Raw genomic sequence first — 16,978 nt, forward strand, 5'->3', positions numbered from 1 at the left:
GCGCTCCCTACTCCACAGAGATCAGGAACCAGGCTGAAGGCGCCCACCAGCACTCCCCGCTTCACAGAGCTCAGGAACCGGGCTGAAGGTGCCCACCAGCACCCCCTGCTCCACGGAGATCAGGAACCGGGCTGAAGGCACCCAGCAGCACTCCCTACTCCAGAGAGATCAGGAACCGGGCTGAAGGCGCCCAGCAGCACTCCCTACTCCACGGAGATCAGGAACCGGGCTGAAGGCGCCCAGCAGCACTCCCTACTCCACGGAGATCAGGAACCATGCTGAAGGCGCCCAGCAGCACTCCCGATTCCATGGAGATCAGGAACCGGGCTGAAGGCGCCCAGCAGCACCCCCTACTCCACGGAGATCAGGAACCGGGCTGATGGCGCCCATGTCCCAGGGTGAGGAGTGACGTGAAGTCCACGCAGACATCTGGTTTAGGCTGTGTTCATCAGCAAGATCCCCTGATCGCTGTACCTATCTGAAACTTGTATTGAATTGGAGCAGAAAATTCACACCTGCTGTAGCAAATGTTAGAGAACAAGAATCGATGACTTTTTTGTTTTGCCTTCCTGGACCACCTGGACCAGGGTGTCTCGGTGCAGGAGTGGGACAAGCTGGCTGCGGCCAAGCCCTCCGGCCCATCCTCAAGTCAAGCTCGGCACAAAGCCACCAAAGGCTGCCACTGCTCCAGAGTGAGACGGCCATCGGAGCCGAAGACCAGGGGGTCCCCACAGCGGGGGCGGATTAAGCCAATAAGCAAGGTAAGCACGCACTTACTTGTGCTTACTTACTAACCTATAGTGAACAATTTCATGTGGGTTTCCACCACATTTTCATCAAAGATGTGGCGAAACCCATGTGAAATTGTTCACTACAGATTAGTGAGTACATATAAGTAAGCCTGTGCTTACCTTGCCTACTGTACTGGGTCATTCGCCTGTAAGGGATCATATATTTGAAAGGAGGCTTTGATTCTGCAGGAAGGTGCTGTGGGGTTGGGAGAGAGACAGATGCCAGCCATACCTAGAAGCAGAACCTCTGATGTGAAAAAATCTGACATGGTTCACTACAATGATCTGGTAAGCAAGGTAAACACCATGCTTACCTTGTCTACTGGATAATTCGCCCCTGCTCACTGCCATCCCCAGCTCTGGGCAGACTCTTGTGGAGCCCTCAAGGGCTGAGGGATGGTGGGGAGCAGCGGTGAGCGTGGAGGCAGCAGGCCAGCCCAGAAGCTGAGAGAGCACTCGGACCGTGGGGACAGCCACTCAACGGAGCCTGGGCCCCTGGCCTACCCTGCCCACACCTGCACAGCTCAGAGGCTGCAGCCTGTGGGCCTGCGGGAGGGCATACCAGGAGAGGGGGCGCCCAGTGTGTGCGAGGGAGCAAACCTGGCTTTGCTAAGTCGTTCGCTGTGACCTTGCTGTCACTTCTGAGCTGCATTCTCTATAAAATGACACCAAAAGTTAACATTCTGAAGAGTATCTCACCCCTGTGATCTGATGCCAGCAGAAACCTTAGACAGCCAGCTGTCCTCTGAAAATGTAAACAGTGTGAGATAATAAAATACTCCGGACTGCTGTGCTCTTCACCAACACCCAAGCGGCTTTCATCGCCTTAGGAAGCTGCACGCTGCGGTCATGACCCCAGAGCCAGCGGGAGCCTCCGGCCACGAGCCCGCCTCCAGGACCACGTACAACACACGTCTGCACTGATGTAAGGACAGAATATACCCGCCAGTCCACACAACTGTGCCAACGAAGGAAGTGTGGTCATTCACACTCAAAACTGAACCCGGACGTGTGCCGACCTCTGTTACTACTTGTTTTCTCCCATTTGTGGCCAAACCTAACCATGACACGTGAGCTCAAAAACAAAATGAAGCTAGAGCCCTAGCTTATGCTATATTCTACAGCGCAGGTGCATCAGAATTACACTTTTAAGTGGAACAAGTTAGGTCGGAGAACCAAGGAAACCACACGGGGAACCTTACGCTCTCTCAGACTTCAAGGAGGCCATCTTAAACTCCAAACAAAAACAACAGAACTCACAAAGACCAGCAGGAGGTTTGGCTAATGAGGAAGAAATTCTATCAAAAACATGCTGACTGTAAACGAATTAAAGAGCAATCAACCACTTCACATGGAGGGAGCGTGAAGAACGTGAGAACGCAGAGAGACCAGGCGTCTCGTGAACGGTGGGGAATGGGATCCGGCAACCGCTCTGTGAAGGTGACAAGACAGCATCTGGACCTGTCACCGCACTTCCAGAAGTCGGCGCCACAAAAACGCCGAAGGCGCCGTCTGAGGTGTGCTCGCCGCGGGGCTGCGGGTAATGAGGACACGGTCGCGTGTGCAGGCCGCCACGCGGTGGGGGGTGGTTTCGCTGTTAGCTGCTGTGGAATCAGCCCGACTCGTGGCCACCCCATGCACATCAGAACAAACGCTGCCCCGTCCTGCACCGTCCCCATGATCAGCTGCAGGCTGGACCTCTGCGATCCGGACGGTTTGCATTGGCTGATTTTTGGAAGTAGATCCCCAAGCCTTTTCCCCAGTCCGTCTTCGTCTGGGAGCTCCGCTGAAACCTGTTCGGCATCATAGCAACACACAGGCCTCCGCTGACAGTGGTGGTTGTGCCCGAGGTGCACCGGCCAGGAATCACACCCAGGTCTCCCGCGTAGAGGACGAGGATTTTACCACTGAACCACGTACAACCGTTAAAAAGAACAAACAAGGACGGTCTTACGCACGGTAAGCGAAAGCCTCCAAGATCGACTGTAGGTGTAAAAAGGCAAATAAATGACCACAGGGGCACATCTCTCCACGCATGTGAGCCCACATGGGCCTGCAAACACACAGAAGGTCTAAAGGCTGCACACCCAGCTCTCAGTCACCTCCTACACAGAGCGCCGATAAGCCAAATAAAGACAACTCAACTTTTTACTCTAGCTACTTTTGCATTGTACAAATATTTTTTACAAACATGTACTCATATATACAATTATACAAGTGGAAAAAAGATAATTACAACTTTAGAAGGAAAATAATTAAGGATGTACACAGAAGTGCACCCTTGAGGATATTCATTCCAGCGTTATTTATATTTTGACATTCGAAAACAACAAAATATTAAATACAACGCAAAGTCAACTGTGTTTCTGATGACAAGATTAGTTGTGATTTTTATATTATTTTTGCTTATGTGAATTTTCTGATTTTAACAATATAGATTTCTTAATTTAAAAAAGCAGAATACCAAGTCATCAGACTTCTAAATCCCTGATGTCACTTTCTATTCCACCATGTAATAATTAACAAGGTTCTAGATAATGTTCTGCATCCTACTTTGTTGAGTGGCGTCTGGGGTCGTAAAAGCTTGCAAGCAGCCATCTAAGATGCATCAACTGGTCCCAACCACCTGGAGTAAAGGAGAACGAAGAACACCAAAGACATAAAGAAAGTATTAGCCCAAGAGACAGAAAGGGCCACATAAACCAGAGACTTCATCAGCCTGAGACCGGACGAACAAGACTGTGCCCAGCTGCCACCAATGATCTCCCTGACAGGGAACACAACAGGGAGTCCCTGATGGACCAGCAGAAAGATGGGGTGCAGAACTCAAATTCTAGTAAGAAGACCAGATTTAATGGTCTGAGACTGGAGGTACCCCAGAAAGCATGGCCCCTGGACTCTCTATCAGCCCAGAACTAAAACAATTTCCGAGGCCAACTCTTCAAACAGGAATTGGACTGGACTGTGGGACATAAAGTGATACTCGTGAAGTGTGCCTCTTAGTCAAGTAGATACAAGAGACCAAAGGGGCAGCTTCTGTCCAGAGGTGAGATGGGAAGGCAGACAGGGTTAGGAGCTGGTTGAATGGGCATGGGGAATCAGGGGTGGAAAGGAGGAGTGTGCTGTCGCAGAATGGGGTGAGCAGTTAGGGTCAAATAACAACATCTGTATAAAATTTTGTATGGGAGACTAACTTGAATTGCAAACTTCATTTAACTACAACAACAACAAAAAAACGTATAAAATAAATAAATAATTAGCAAGGTTCTGGAGTACAACCTGGAATATGGTCAATTTACTTGAAAATGGATAACTACATCGGCAGTAGTCAAGAAATCAAGTGATGTATTGCATTGGGCAAATCTGCTGCAAAAGACATCTCTGAAGTGTCGAAAAGCAAAATGTCACCTTGAAGATTAAGGTATGCCTGACCCAAGCCAAGCCATGGTATTTTCAATCGCCTCATATGGATGCGAAATTCTGGACGATGAATAAGGAAGACTGGAGAAGAATCCATGCCTTTGAATTATGGTGTTGAAAGAATACTGAATATACCATGGACTGCCAGAAGAAGGAACAAGTCTGTCCTGGAAGAAGTACAGTCAGAATGCTCCTGAGAAGTGAGGATGGCGAGACTTCACCTCACATACTTTGGACATGTTTATCAGGAGGGACCAGTCCCTGCGGAAGGACATCACGCTTGACAGAGGGTCAGCGAAAAAGAGGAAGACCCTCAATGAGATGGACTGACAGAGTGGCAGTAACAATGGGCTCAAGCCCAGCAGTAACTGTGCGGACGGTGCAGGAGTGGGCAGTGTTGCGTTCCATTGTCCACAGGGTCACTACGAGTCGGGACCGACTAGAGGGTACCTAACAACGACAACTACATCAAGTCTTAAAAGCTAAATGTGAGCAGGGACTCCGAGGCCAGCAATGCCGCTGAAAGGGCAAAGAGAGAAAAGTGACCCACAGTTTCTCCAGCATAGCTCTGTCTAGTAGAGCTTTCTAGAAAACGGAAATGTCCTATAAACCTGCACTGCCCAGTCCTGCAGTGATCAGCCACATGTGGCTGTGGGGTTTTCAGTCACTTGGTTTAAGCAGGTGTACGTGGCTCGCGCCACTGCCTTGGGCACTTCAGCCATGTCTTCCTCTGCTCCCCTCCTGGAACAAGGGGCTAGGCCGAGCCGCTTCAAACCGCACCACCAGAGCACACTTCTTTGGTTCTTCCAGAACTAAAGAGCCAGCAGCTGTCCTCTCCCTGGCCCTTGCCCCATCATCCCGCAGACATCGCAGATAGGAGGTAGGAGCGGCGGTCCCCTCGCCCGCCCGCCTGGACAGCACACCTTCAAGCCGGTGCCCCGGTGCTTCCTAACAGGAGGTCAAGGCATATGATTTACAACAAAACAAATTTTCTACCGGGTCTTGGACACTTCCGTAGAAACTTTCTCTTAAGTAAAGCTTTTAAAATCTTATGGCTGAAGCTGGAGAGATAACAGTCATTTCTGACAAAACTAAGCCTTCCAGTTCTTGATGTAATTTAGACTCACACTCACCGCGCGACATTTACGGAATTGTGATTTAGTAACAAGACATTAGTAACAGTGCCACCTATTTCTATGCCTTCTTCAAGTGTCCAGGGGTCTGAGCAGGACGTGTTCCAAAGGAACTGGCTTAACCGCAGAGCTGAGCAGAGCCAAGAGTCACTCCGTCACCTCCAGGTCGTATTTCTCCCCTGAACACTTTGACCTCTCTGAAGCTGGGATGCTTCCTACCATTGACGCTCAGCCATGGATCAGTTTAAAATGGCACATTTTCCCTCTCGATGGTACGTTCAACAACGGCACGCCTTATTAGGTCGGTGATCTATAGGAAGCTTTTCTTTCCGACCCACAAAAACGACAATTTCAAATGGCTCATCTCAGATCGAATGAACATGGGAATCTCACACATCTTGGGAAAACAGCGAGAATGACCGCGAGGAAGACTTCAGATATTCAAAATAAAGGAGCTGTGGAAAAAAGGGCAGACGAAACGTGCCCAGCGGTTATCAATGCCACTCTTTGAGCCGGGACACATAGGAGGGTCTATCTCTTCCCCACACTTTAAGTCTAGCAGCTTCTGAGGACAGCGAGGGTCCAAGCTCCAATTTCATTCAGCCTTTCCTTACCAGCATCACCAGAACTGCTCACACCCTCCTGCGAGCTGGATAGGAGGAACCTCCGCACCTGGACCCCCTAAAGTGGGGCTGTGTTCTAAAGCGCTGAGGCCCGGACTTCCACAGATCGCTGGGCTTGGAATCCTCACCAACTCAAGGCCTCACCGCCTAGCCTGGTTCTGTGGCTGCCCGGCCAGGTGACCCCTACACCACGTGAGCCCCAACTCCAACAGCATGGTGAGATGACTTCATGGGCTGTGTGGACTTCAGTACCCAGTACTTCTCATCACAGGTATACACAAGAGAAAACATCAGCCCACCAGACCACAAAACATGTTAATGGATTCTCTCCTTCTCCCTAGGACTCCCCCCTCCCAATGTAAGGGATTCCCCCCCTCTGCCTAGGACTCCCTCCTCCCAGTGTAAGGGATTCCTCCCTCCCTCTCCCTAGGACTCTCTCCTCCCAGTGTAAGGGATTCCCTCCCTCTGCCTAGGACTCCCTCCTCCCAGTATAAGGGATTCCCTTCCTCTGCCTAGGACTCCCTCCTCCCAGTGTAGGGGATTCCTCCCTCCCTCTCCCTTGGACTCCCTCCTCCCAGTGTAAGGGATTCCCTCCCTCTCCCTAGGACTCTCTCCTCCCAGTGTAAGGGATTCCCTCCCTCTGCCTAGGACTCCCTCCTCCCAGTGTAAGGGATTCCCTCCCTCTCCCTAGGACTCCCTCCCACTCCTCAGCTCAGAGGAGCTCACTGCTGCACTCTCACCAAGCAGTCTGCCTTAGGGGAAAGATTTCCAGCTAACCACTGGAGTTTTACAGACTTTAATACATACTCTGGTACAATTACAGTAAAACAGTTTATTCAGACCGCCCCTGAGCTGCACAGACCAACCTCTTTCTAACTAGAGAATGGGATGCTAGGCCGACACGTGGATGAGGGACGACTGAGTCTCTTCCGTTTTGGGGTGGACACTGCTTCCTAAAGCATCCATTTTCTGACACAGTGAGGAACTGCAAATCATTTGCATGTTTAATTACTCGCAAGGCAAGTCCTATCTGTGCAAGTTCCTTAGGGGGCCTTGACTTAGACCTTCCATAGTGAATTTTTAATCTAAGCTCAAAGAAGCAGAAGGACACTAGCTGGAACCCTAAACTGGCACACCTTGGTGCTTCCAGAGTTCCTTCCATTGCTGAGGCACCAGCTGCTAAGGCCCTACTTCTCCTCATCCCCAGGCAGGGGCCTATCTGGGCACCGACCCTCCTACAGAAGGGCTTCCAACAAGGCTGCAGGTGGGGGAATGGGGAGGCTGTCAGCTGAGGAGCAGTGTGCTGGGCTGGGGGGTGCAGCGTGCTGGGGGCTGCAGAGCTGGCGGGGGGTGCAGTGTGCTGGGGGCCACAGAGCTCAGCTGGGGAGCACAGCGTGCTCGGGGCCCCAGACCTGGGCTGGAAGGTGCAGCATGCTGGGGGCTGCAGAGCTGGTGGGGGGTGGGTACAGCATGCCGGCGGCGGGCTACAGATCTGGGCTAGGGAGTACAGCATGCTGGAGCCCGGAGAGCTGGGCTGGAGGGTGCAGCGTGCTGGGGGCCGCAGAGCTGGCAGGGGGTACAGTGTGCTGGGGGCCGCAGAGCTGGGCTGAGGGGTGCAGCGTGCTGGGGGCTGCAAAACTGGGCTGGGGGGTGCAGCGTGCTGGGGGCCACAGAGCTGGGCTGGGGGGTGCAGCATGCTGGGGGCCGCAGAGCTGGGCTGGGGGGTGCAGCGTGCTGGGAGCTGCAGAGCTGGGCTGGGGGTGCAGCGTGCTGGGGGCAGGCGAAGCCCCTCACAGGGAGGAGGGTTAAGGAGCCAGTGCACTCCTCAAGCCCCGCCCTCCTGGCTGACCAATCCACGCCCAGCACCACCAACAGGCTTCCCCGCCGCTCTGCTCAGAGGCTGTGGGTTGAGGAGGAGCCTGAGAAGACTTCGCAGAAGAAACTGCTAAAATTCATCCCTGAGAATACCCCTCACCACTCTGGCCAGGGGCACTCACTTACTGGCGGCTTACTACACCGCGGGGGCCACAGAAAACACTCCAATTGACGCGGTCCTGGTGCCCAGTGCCACCCCCATCTGGGAGAGGGCAGAGCAGCCCCTGGGGTCTGCCCCCGGGCACATGTGCACAGTGCTCTGGAGCCCCCCACCCCAGTCATCTGCACCCACCCTCGGTCAGCTGCCTCAGCCTCCGGGCTGCTCCGCTCCGCTCTCCCCCACATCACCAGACGCCCTCAACAATCCCCAGCGTGACCGCCCCAACGGTCAGTGTGGGAGCCTGCAGAGCACAGACAGACGTCCAGGACAGACATTCAGGCCGCTCTCCACAGCACCGGCACCAGGAAAGCCCCGCACACAGTGGGCCCTCGACTCTGCTGGGCAGACAGGGCAAGGACGGGGGGCCACCATCACACAGAGCGAGGCCTACCCCCACTAGGGCATCAGAGATCTGAGAGGACCACAGGAAGTAAACCTGGATTCGGACAACTGCTATCTGCCCACGTGCCCACGTCAGGTCTGACTGTGTCATCGGGAGACACAATTCGCTCTGCCTGCAGCCAGAGGGTGTCCCCATGCGCTTCACAGGAGGGAGACGCATCATCTCAACCATGACCTCCACACGCCGCCTCTCAAAGTCTCTCGAGGAATTTGGAGGGACAGGAAGGACGTACCTCCACCTCCCAGGCCCCATCAAGATGACCAAGTTAAGAAAAAGCACACCCAACAATACCACAAAATTACCAAAAACGACAAAAAGAACAGACCCAACGGTCTGCATGTACCTTTAGGTGCAGTAAGCAGACAGACGTCCTCGCTGTGTGGGCCACGGCATGGAACCTCACACAAACAGAACACAGCCACCGTCACAGGGAGCCTGAGGGGCCAGCGCTGCTCTGGCCCCGTGTGTCGAACGTTCCGGGCCCGTGTGTCCGTTCTCTCCTCCGCGCACAGGATGCTGTGTGAGACGCTGCACGGAGCTCAGAAAGGGAACATACTACCCGCTGTTCCTCCCTGGGCCTCACGCGTGCACAGAAGACGCCTCAATAAAGCAAGCAGAGACCGCAACACGCCACCTAAGAAACACGTCAGAGCACCAACTCGGAAGACAAAACTCCTGTTTAAGAACTGGGACACACATTACTACACCAACCCAATCAACCCGTTGCCATCGAGTCAACTCTGACTCATAGTGACCTTCTAGGACAGAACTGCCCCACAGGATTTCCAAGGAGCGGCTGGTGGGTTTGATCCGCCGACCTTTTGGTTAGCAGCCATAGCTCTTAACCACTGAGCCATCAGGGCTCCAGACATTACTAAAACCAAACCAAACCAAACCTGCTGCCTTCCAGTTGATTCCGACTCATAGCAACCCTATATAGGACAGAGTAGAACTGCCCCACAGAGTTTCCAAGGAGCACCTGGTGGCTTCAAACTGCCCACCTTTTGGTCAGAAGACGCAGCTCTTAACCACTGTGTCACCAGGGTTTCCAGACATTACAAAGGCATTGCTTAAATCTTAAAAAACAGGATGCTATCTCTGATGCAAGGGGACATGCTCCCCTGCCCAGTGCTGTGCAGGTCCCCCACTGTGCACAGCCTCCCCCTGCAGACTTGGAACTTCACAGCAGTTTCTCTAAAAGAAGAGTCTTGGCCTGAGAGGGAAAGTTGTCTGCTTTTTCAAACACCAGGCAGAAGGAACAAGAAGAACCTAAGTTTTGGTTTCGATTTCCTACAGGAAGAGAGGAGAAAAGGAAAGGAGGCGGTCTTTTCATGCTGCACACTTGCCAATTTAATCCCTCACGTGACAACTCTAAAGCCCTTCCGAGCCTGTTCTGGGGATGACATATGCCCTGCTTCACAGCGGGGAAACTGAGGTTCAGAAGGTACAAGGTACAACCCGTGGTGGAAGCAGCCAGAAACAGACGCATAAGCCGAGGGAGTGAGAACAAGGCGAGGCCGGCCCACACCTCCGAGCAGTCAGCCAAAGGGTTTCAGGCAAGAAACAGAAGTAACTTCACTTTCCATTCCCCTTAAACTACTGTTACAGCCGTTCTTCTGATCCACAGGATTCCAAAACTGTTACTATGCTCTGAAGTCTCTTTCAACCAGAGAAACGACCTTCACCAGGTGTTCTCCCGTAGGATGCTGACTCCGCCCAACCTCACAGGTGAGCCCTACAGGGCTGTCCACGCAGCTGGCTCAGGAAGAAAAGGAGCAGGCCACAATGAGAAGGCATGAGCTGCTGTCAGAGACGTCCGGGCCCATGGGGGCTCAGAGCCATGCTCGCCTAGTCCACCCTGTCAGCTCAGAGATGGACAGACCCCAGCAGAGAGACCACCTGGCCCAGGACAAGAGTCCACCCCAGCACAGGGTCACACCTCCACTCTGGGCCCGCAGGAGCAGGGGGCACACGGAGGGTCACACCTCCACCCTGGGCCCTGTGACAGCAGGGGGCAATGGCAGTACCAGTCATGCTTTCCTGAGCTTTCTCAATCTTTGATGATCAGGTATTCAATTTGTAGTAAGAAAAGAAGAAGAGTTAAAATTACGCAGGGATGCCTTTCAAACACAAACAGAATTTTAAAGAAATGTTTTCTGCTTTTGCATCCTCTGTCTCAAGGCACAGTGCTAGTCTAACTGCTCTTCAGGAAGGCAGGCATGGAAAGTCGTGAAAGACTTACTGTGACTAGTCCGCATTTAAACAGAGCTGACAATCAAATCTTTAGGAACTTGAGGACAAGCAAAGACAGTGACAATTAGCACATGATATAAGACAAGACTCTCTGCCTCTGACCCCCATCCCTCCCCACTCACCAAGCTGCTGGGTGGCGCCCCTTCCATCCCTCCAGCCCACACTCACTGGGCACCTGGTGTGGGCCTGCCACCAAACACACACCAGGAGGTCGGCCCTCCTCCCCTGGGGACTCAGGAGAGCAGGGGTCAATTCTGCAAGTACAGAGCATAACTCTCTAAGAGCCGGAAATTCAGACAAGCTCAGGAAGGAGAGGCCGGAACCGTGTGGAGTCCTTCTGCACAATCCTCTAGGGGTGCACAGTCCTTTGACACAGAGGCCCAGGACGAGTCACCTCTGCAAAGACGAGCTGGCGGCTCTGGACTCAGAACGGGGTCCCCACCCCACCCGCACAGGAGACACTTTCCCGTGTAGCCGCGACGGGGCTCCTCGTGATGTCTGGACTTTCCATCACTACATTCTCACGGCTTTCCTATAGCCTCCTTAAATGATGCATCTTAAAGAACAGTCCACACGAGAGGCACAAAAGGCCCTCACTGCCGCGGTCCCCTGGGTGCCCAACAGTCCAACAGTGAGTGGTGACGGCTAAGGAGAGGCCGGCCATCTGCCAGGACCCGGAGATTGGCAGGATGGGGAGGGCGAGTGCCGGAAGCAGAGCCGTGCCCCTCAGCCATGTGCCCCAGGTGGAGAGGCCCACCTGCAGACAGACAGGCAGTCTGCAGTGAGGCAGGCAGGTCCCTGCCCAGGATCCCACACCTGACACCCCCAGCCCGTGACGCTGACAACACCATCACTGTTGTGCTTACATTCTACTATGGGATCTTACGAGGGGCAGGTTATCTGGTGGACCTGACCCAACTCCACCACATGAGCCCTTAAAAGCAGAGGTGGCAGAAAAGAAAGCCAGACTCAAGCAGAAGAATTTCATGTGCATTAGTGGTTTGAAGATGGAGGGACCATAAGGCAAGGACTGTGGGTGGCCTCAGAGCCTGAGACGGGCCCCCAGCTAACAGCCACCAAGGAAACGGGGACCTCAGTCCTACAACTGCAGCAACTGGATTCTGCAGTAACAGGAATGAGCTTGCAGGAGAAGCTGAGCTCCAGCTGAGAAGGCGGCCAGACACCTGGATTTCAGCCCGGGAAGGCCTGAGCAGGGAAGCCAGCCGGTCAGGCTGACCTCTCACCCACGACACTGACAGAAAGTGGGTGCTGACTTGCACTACCAAGTCTGAGGTGATCTGTCCCACAGCAACACACGCAGTACAGAAATCTCCGGAGGAAGTAGCTGGACTCGTCCAACATCACAGCTTCGTTTTCTGACGACAACACTGCTTGTTTAACCTACAAACCCGATCCGGAAGCACGGGGACCTAACCAAGGCACAGAAAGTCCTTTTTCCAAGGTCAACTGCCACCTCCCACCCCCAGGCGACTCCGACAAACCCACTTAAAATGAGGGCCAGAATTTCATATGAAACAGTGACCTCACCTGAAAGTACAGGCCTTAAAACGGGGGAAGGCTGTCTCACTCGTTTTAAAAAAAATAAATCATAACCGTGCACTATCCCTCCGAGGGGCGAGCTGGCTGACAGCCCAGCAGAGGCGGGCTGACTCCCCTCACCGCCGACTGCCCGTCGGGCTCATGAAGAAGGGCCACTTCTGCACGTGAATGTGGGGCCTTCCACCTTCCCAGAGGCCTGTCTCATCTGGCACTGTTCTGAGCGTCCACGCCCTCCTCCTGGGCAGTCTCCTCCTTGTCCCCACGCCCCCGTCTACTTCTGCCAGTCCCCTCCAGGTGATGGCGCAGGGTCTCAGCAGTTTCCCACCTAACTTTCCTCCACTTAAGAGCCAGCATCCCTTGTGGGATTTTCAGTGTCACTTTGCAGACAGGCTAGCCGGGCGGGAAGGCAGAAGCAAGCAGACGTGATTGATTACCACTTAGCAAGGAGGAAGGCCCCAGTGGGAGCTAAGTTCACGGCGGTCAGGTTGGTAGCGATCGGCCCCACAGCACGGTCATTTCTGCTTCCTGGGAGACCTCTACCTGCAAGGTATCAGAGGATGGGCCAGAAGATGAGGCCCACAGGTGCCACCCTCCCCCCTGGAGGCAGACACCGTGGAGACCGTCCCCGGCCTCCTTCACACTTACAGGGAGTGGGTGGAGTAAGAAGGCACCTAAACTGATTTCCCCGGCTATGCGGCGGCCACGCCGGGCCTTCACCTGTGCCTGCCCCTCGGCTCCTCGCAGGACTTACCAGGGTAGGTCACTGTGCGCACCCAGTCCCCCTGGGGAGCCAGAGGGAGGGGGACTGTCCTCACCAGGACAGAGCGAAGGGGGCAGGCATGGAATCAGGGATGACCGCCAGGTGGTCCTGCGGGCCGGCAAACCCCGTCTGAAGGCCAACACGAACTTCAGACAAGAGCAGGATTTTCTTTCGGGAAAGACAAGGCTTTAAAAGCCTAAACTAAGTACTGCTGAGGGGTCTTCAGGGAGGAAGTGAAATACTGCTGCCAAACGGTGCCGGCGTCCCTGAGACACGGCAGTGTTCCAAAGTTCAAACCTGAACCGCAGCTAGGTTGGCCCGGGGCTGTGGGTGTCTGCACGGGGTCATTTTCAAAGAGCAGCCGGCCACCAGGAAATGGCCACAGGGCCCCCTCTCCCTCACCTGCCCACTGCAGGCTGAAGGGGTGTAGGACGGGACCCTCTGGGAAGGACCACAGGGCCCCCCTCCCTCATCTGCCCACTACAGGCTGAGGGTTGGGGGCGGGACCCTCCAGGACAGACCATAGGGCCCTCTCGCCCTCACCTGCCCACTGCAGGCTGGAGGGGGTGCCCCTCCAGGCACAGAGAAGGCAAGCCCAGAAGCAGCTCCTCTAGGCAAGGGGAACAGAGGAGGGCCCCCGAGGCTGTGCCTGAGGCCCTGTGATACCACAGGCAGACAGGAGCTGCTGGAGGGGTGTGTGCTCGAGGTAGCCCCGCAGGAAGAAGGGTACAGCCAGCCAGGTCCCCACGAGCTCACAGCAGCATCTCCCACTCTGAACCCCCACGCCAGTGCCTCTGAGTTCCCAGAGGGGGCAGACCAAGCCCTGGGGGCTCCCCTGAGAGTTTCAGCCTTTCTTCTTTAGCCTCGGGGAGCAGGGGGTAGGGGACACCTGACCCACCTTGGACAGCGAGAGCAGCCTGTCTGCACGGTGCTGGGAAAGGGGCAGGCTACATGAGGAGCCTCCAGGAGAGGCCCTGACAGCCAGAGGCAGCATGGAGGCCGGGGGGCAGGACCTAGGGGATGGTGGGGTGTGGGGGCTCCTGGGGTGCAGCCTGCACAGATGGTGCACGTGTGTGCCAGGCAGGGAGCCCTCGACAGAGGAGAGCTGGATGTAGGGGTCAGGATCATCATGAGTGTGCGTTCTCACAGCCCACCCCCAAACCTAACACAGACCTGGCCTGCAATGGGCTCGTCTATTAACAAAAACAATGGCAACATCATCTACCAGAAGCCTGCAGGTGATGGATGAGAAGACGCAGGCTTGCCCAGGGCACCGTGGCGCAGCCTGAGACGAGGCGCTACAAGAAGGACCCCAGGTCGCCCTTTGCTGATGGCCGGAGACACGGAGTCTTTGCCAGTCCTGTGGCGGGAAACCTGCTGGTGCTCCCAGAAGAGCCCTCAAGTCTGTCGTCACACTCAGGAAGGACCTGCTCTGCCTTGTCAAGAGTCCCAGGAGTGAGAATGGAGGCAGAGAGGGAAGGGGCAGAGCCGGGGCTCTCACTCAGTTCAGGCCCCGGAGTCAGGGACGTTAAGAAAGAAACACTTCTAACCCAAACCAGGTGAGGCAAGTCCCAGAGCCCAGCTCCCACAGTGTATCGCAGGCACTTCAAAGTCAGTGTCAATGTCCATGCTGCCATCATACTTCAAAGGAGAAATAAGGCTCTGATCAGGGAAAAAAGTGTACTTTAAGACACAGTTCCCAGTATCCAGCAATTGTGGGTATCTGTTGGAAACTGGTTGCATAGTGGTTAAGAGCTACAGCTGCTAACCAAAAGGTCAGGAGTTCGAATCCACCAGCCACTCCTTGGAAACTCTATGGGGCAGTTCTACTCTGTGCTACGGGGTCACTCTGAGTCGGAATCAACACCGGAGCAATGAGTCTGGTGTTTTTGTTTTGTTTTGTTTTCTTTTTGGAGGGTCTCTAACGACCCTAACGCACTAAAAAATAACCAATATGCCTTATAACTCTGAATGAAAGTATGCAAGGAAAATTTACAATTAAAGTCTTGAAATATTGATGTGAAACCTATGTACAAATACTTTGTTTCTAGACCCCAGGACAGCACAGGAAGGCAAAGCCGGAGGGTAAGCAGCAGAACACCTGAGCACCTCACCTCACCCACTGCCAGCCACCGCACTAAGTTTAAACGGAACTTCTCTCTAGGCTGAAGTGACGATGCTTTTTTAAAAGATGGCATTTTCCGATAGTATACTATTCGTCAAAAAAATCCATATGTATGATGTTTTTATTTCCTTTGAATGCCACTGGCCAGTTTCAAAATACTGCAGAGGGCACTTTTAAAATTAATTCCTGAACAAAATTAAATTTTAACATACAAAACCCAAAAATACCCTTTGCCATCAGTCCCTCTGGACTCATAGCAACACTTCGAAATTCATTTTGGTTACATTGTATCACTACAACCACAGTCACCTTTTAATGGGGCTTTTTTAAAAAGAAAAAGTTAACTGTTTACTCTCCAGCTGATTCAAGTTTCTGGCAACACTAAAACATTCTTTTGTTTAACTTATATAAGATTCCACACTTCTTTGATTTAACTTACATAAGATTCCATACCTACCTGCACCCCACTCTGGCAAAGGCCCTTAACTCGGTGGAGAAGGAAAAACGAAACTATCCATTTCCCTGCCCTGGGTCAAGAGGCAGGAAATGAATTCTCTGCACAGTTGGGACTCAGCAGCCCCTTTCTTGCACTGTTAGTTCCACGATCTGGGCCGATCAGTCATTTATATACAGAGTTTAAAATTTAAAAAAAAGAACAATTTTTAGTGCAGCTGTGGTCTTGGCCTTAAATTCAGCCTCCTTCTTAGAAATGAATCAGGACCCCGCTGGCGGCGGCGGCGGCGGCTGCCACGGTCGGGTGAAAGCCGGCGGGGTGAAAGCCAGTGGGGTGGGAAGCCTGTGCGATGACGCCCCCTCCTCAGTCCCGCACTCACGCAGCTATGACGCCCCGCCCCCGTCTCAGACTCACCCCCGGATGACGCCCGCCCACCATCCCTCTAGTTGACGCCCCGCCCCCCTGGCCCGCAAAACCCAAGGGATGATGCCCCCTCCCCCATGGCCCGCACCTCCCCCGGGGATAATGCCCCCCCAAGCCCGCACGTCCCGGGGATGACGCCCCGCCCACTGCCCGCACTCCTGGGACACCGCCCTCTACCCTTCTGGATGACGCCCCATGCCCGCTCCCCGTCGCCCCGCTAAATGACACCCCCCGGGGCAACTCTCCCCCCGGGATAACACCTCCCTCAGCCCACCCCGGGTGACAATCCCCAAGCCTGCACTACTGAATGACACACACTCCGCCGCTCTCATCTGGGATAATGCCCCCCTCGGCCTCCTCCCTCCCGGTGACCTGCTGCCCACCTCCCCGCCGCACTCCCCCCGGGATGATGCCCCCTCCCCATCCCCCATTCGGGACGGGACGCACTCAATGATGACGCCCACCTCGGGATGATGCGTCTTCCATCCCCTCCCTTGGAATGACGCCCTCCCCAGAATGGCATTCCCCTCCCCGCTCGCCCCTCCCCGGGTACGCCCCCCCCGAAATGTCGCCCTCTGGGGCTGCGCTTACCCGGGGATGAAGTCCCCCCGGGATGAAGCACCCCTCGCCTTCTCCCCTGGGATGACATCCTCCTCGCCTCCTCTCCAATATGACCCCCAGAGGGATGACGGCTCCTCCGCCTACTCCCCAGGGATGAAGCCCCCCGGGATGACACCCCCCGCCTTCTCCCCCAGGATGACGCCCCCCGGGGGCACTCACCCCTGGATACCCGGGCCGTACGCGCGGCTCTTCCAGGGCGTGCCGGGCCGTGGCGCCGGGGTCCCGGGGCCCGCTTCGCCGCGGCTGCCGGACAGCAGGTAGTTGAGGCCGTAGGTGCTGGCCTTGTTGTCGCGTTTCCGGCGGCCCGGGTGGAAGTGGTGCGGCGGCGAGCCGGGCGGCGCGGGACCGGAGGTCGCGTGGCCGTCGGCGGGGGGCGC

At 54.7% G+C, this 16,978-nt stretch overlaps 1 protein-coding gene across 1 annotated transcript in view; it reads right to left on the bottom strand.

Moving 5' to 3' along the window:
• The window catches only part of TENT4A (terminal nucleotidyltransferase 4A), a 48,932-nt gene extending 31,977 nt beyond the window's left edge, over positions 1-16,955 (bottom strand). The window contains exon 1 of the mRNA XM_004380273.2: positions 16,761-16,955. The gene's annotated coding sequence lies outside the window, so the exon portion shown is untranslated. The remainder of the gene's footprint in view (positions 1-16,760) is intronic.
• Positions 16,956-16,978: the final 23 nt, after the last annotated feature.

The sequence above is a fragment of the Trichechus manatus genome, unplaced genomic scaffold (genome assembly GCF_000243295.1).
Source record: "Trichechus manatus latirostris isolate Lorelei unplaced genomic scaffold, TriManLat1.0 scaffold00072, whole genome shotgun sequence".
In the NCBI taxonomy this organism is placed as follows: domain Eukaryota; kingdom Metazoa; phylum Chordata; class Mammalia; order Sirenia; family Trichechidae; genus Trichechus; species Trichechus manatus.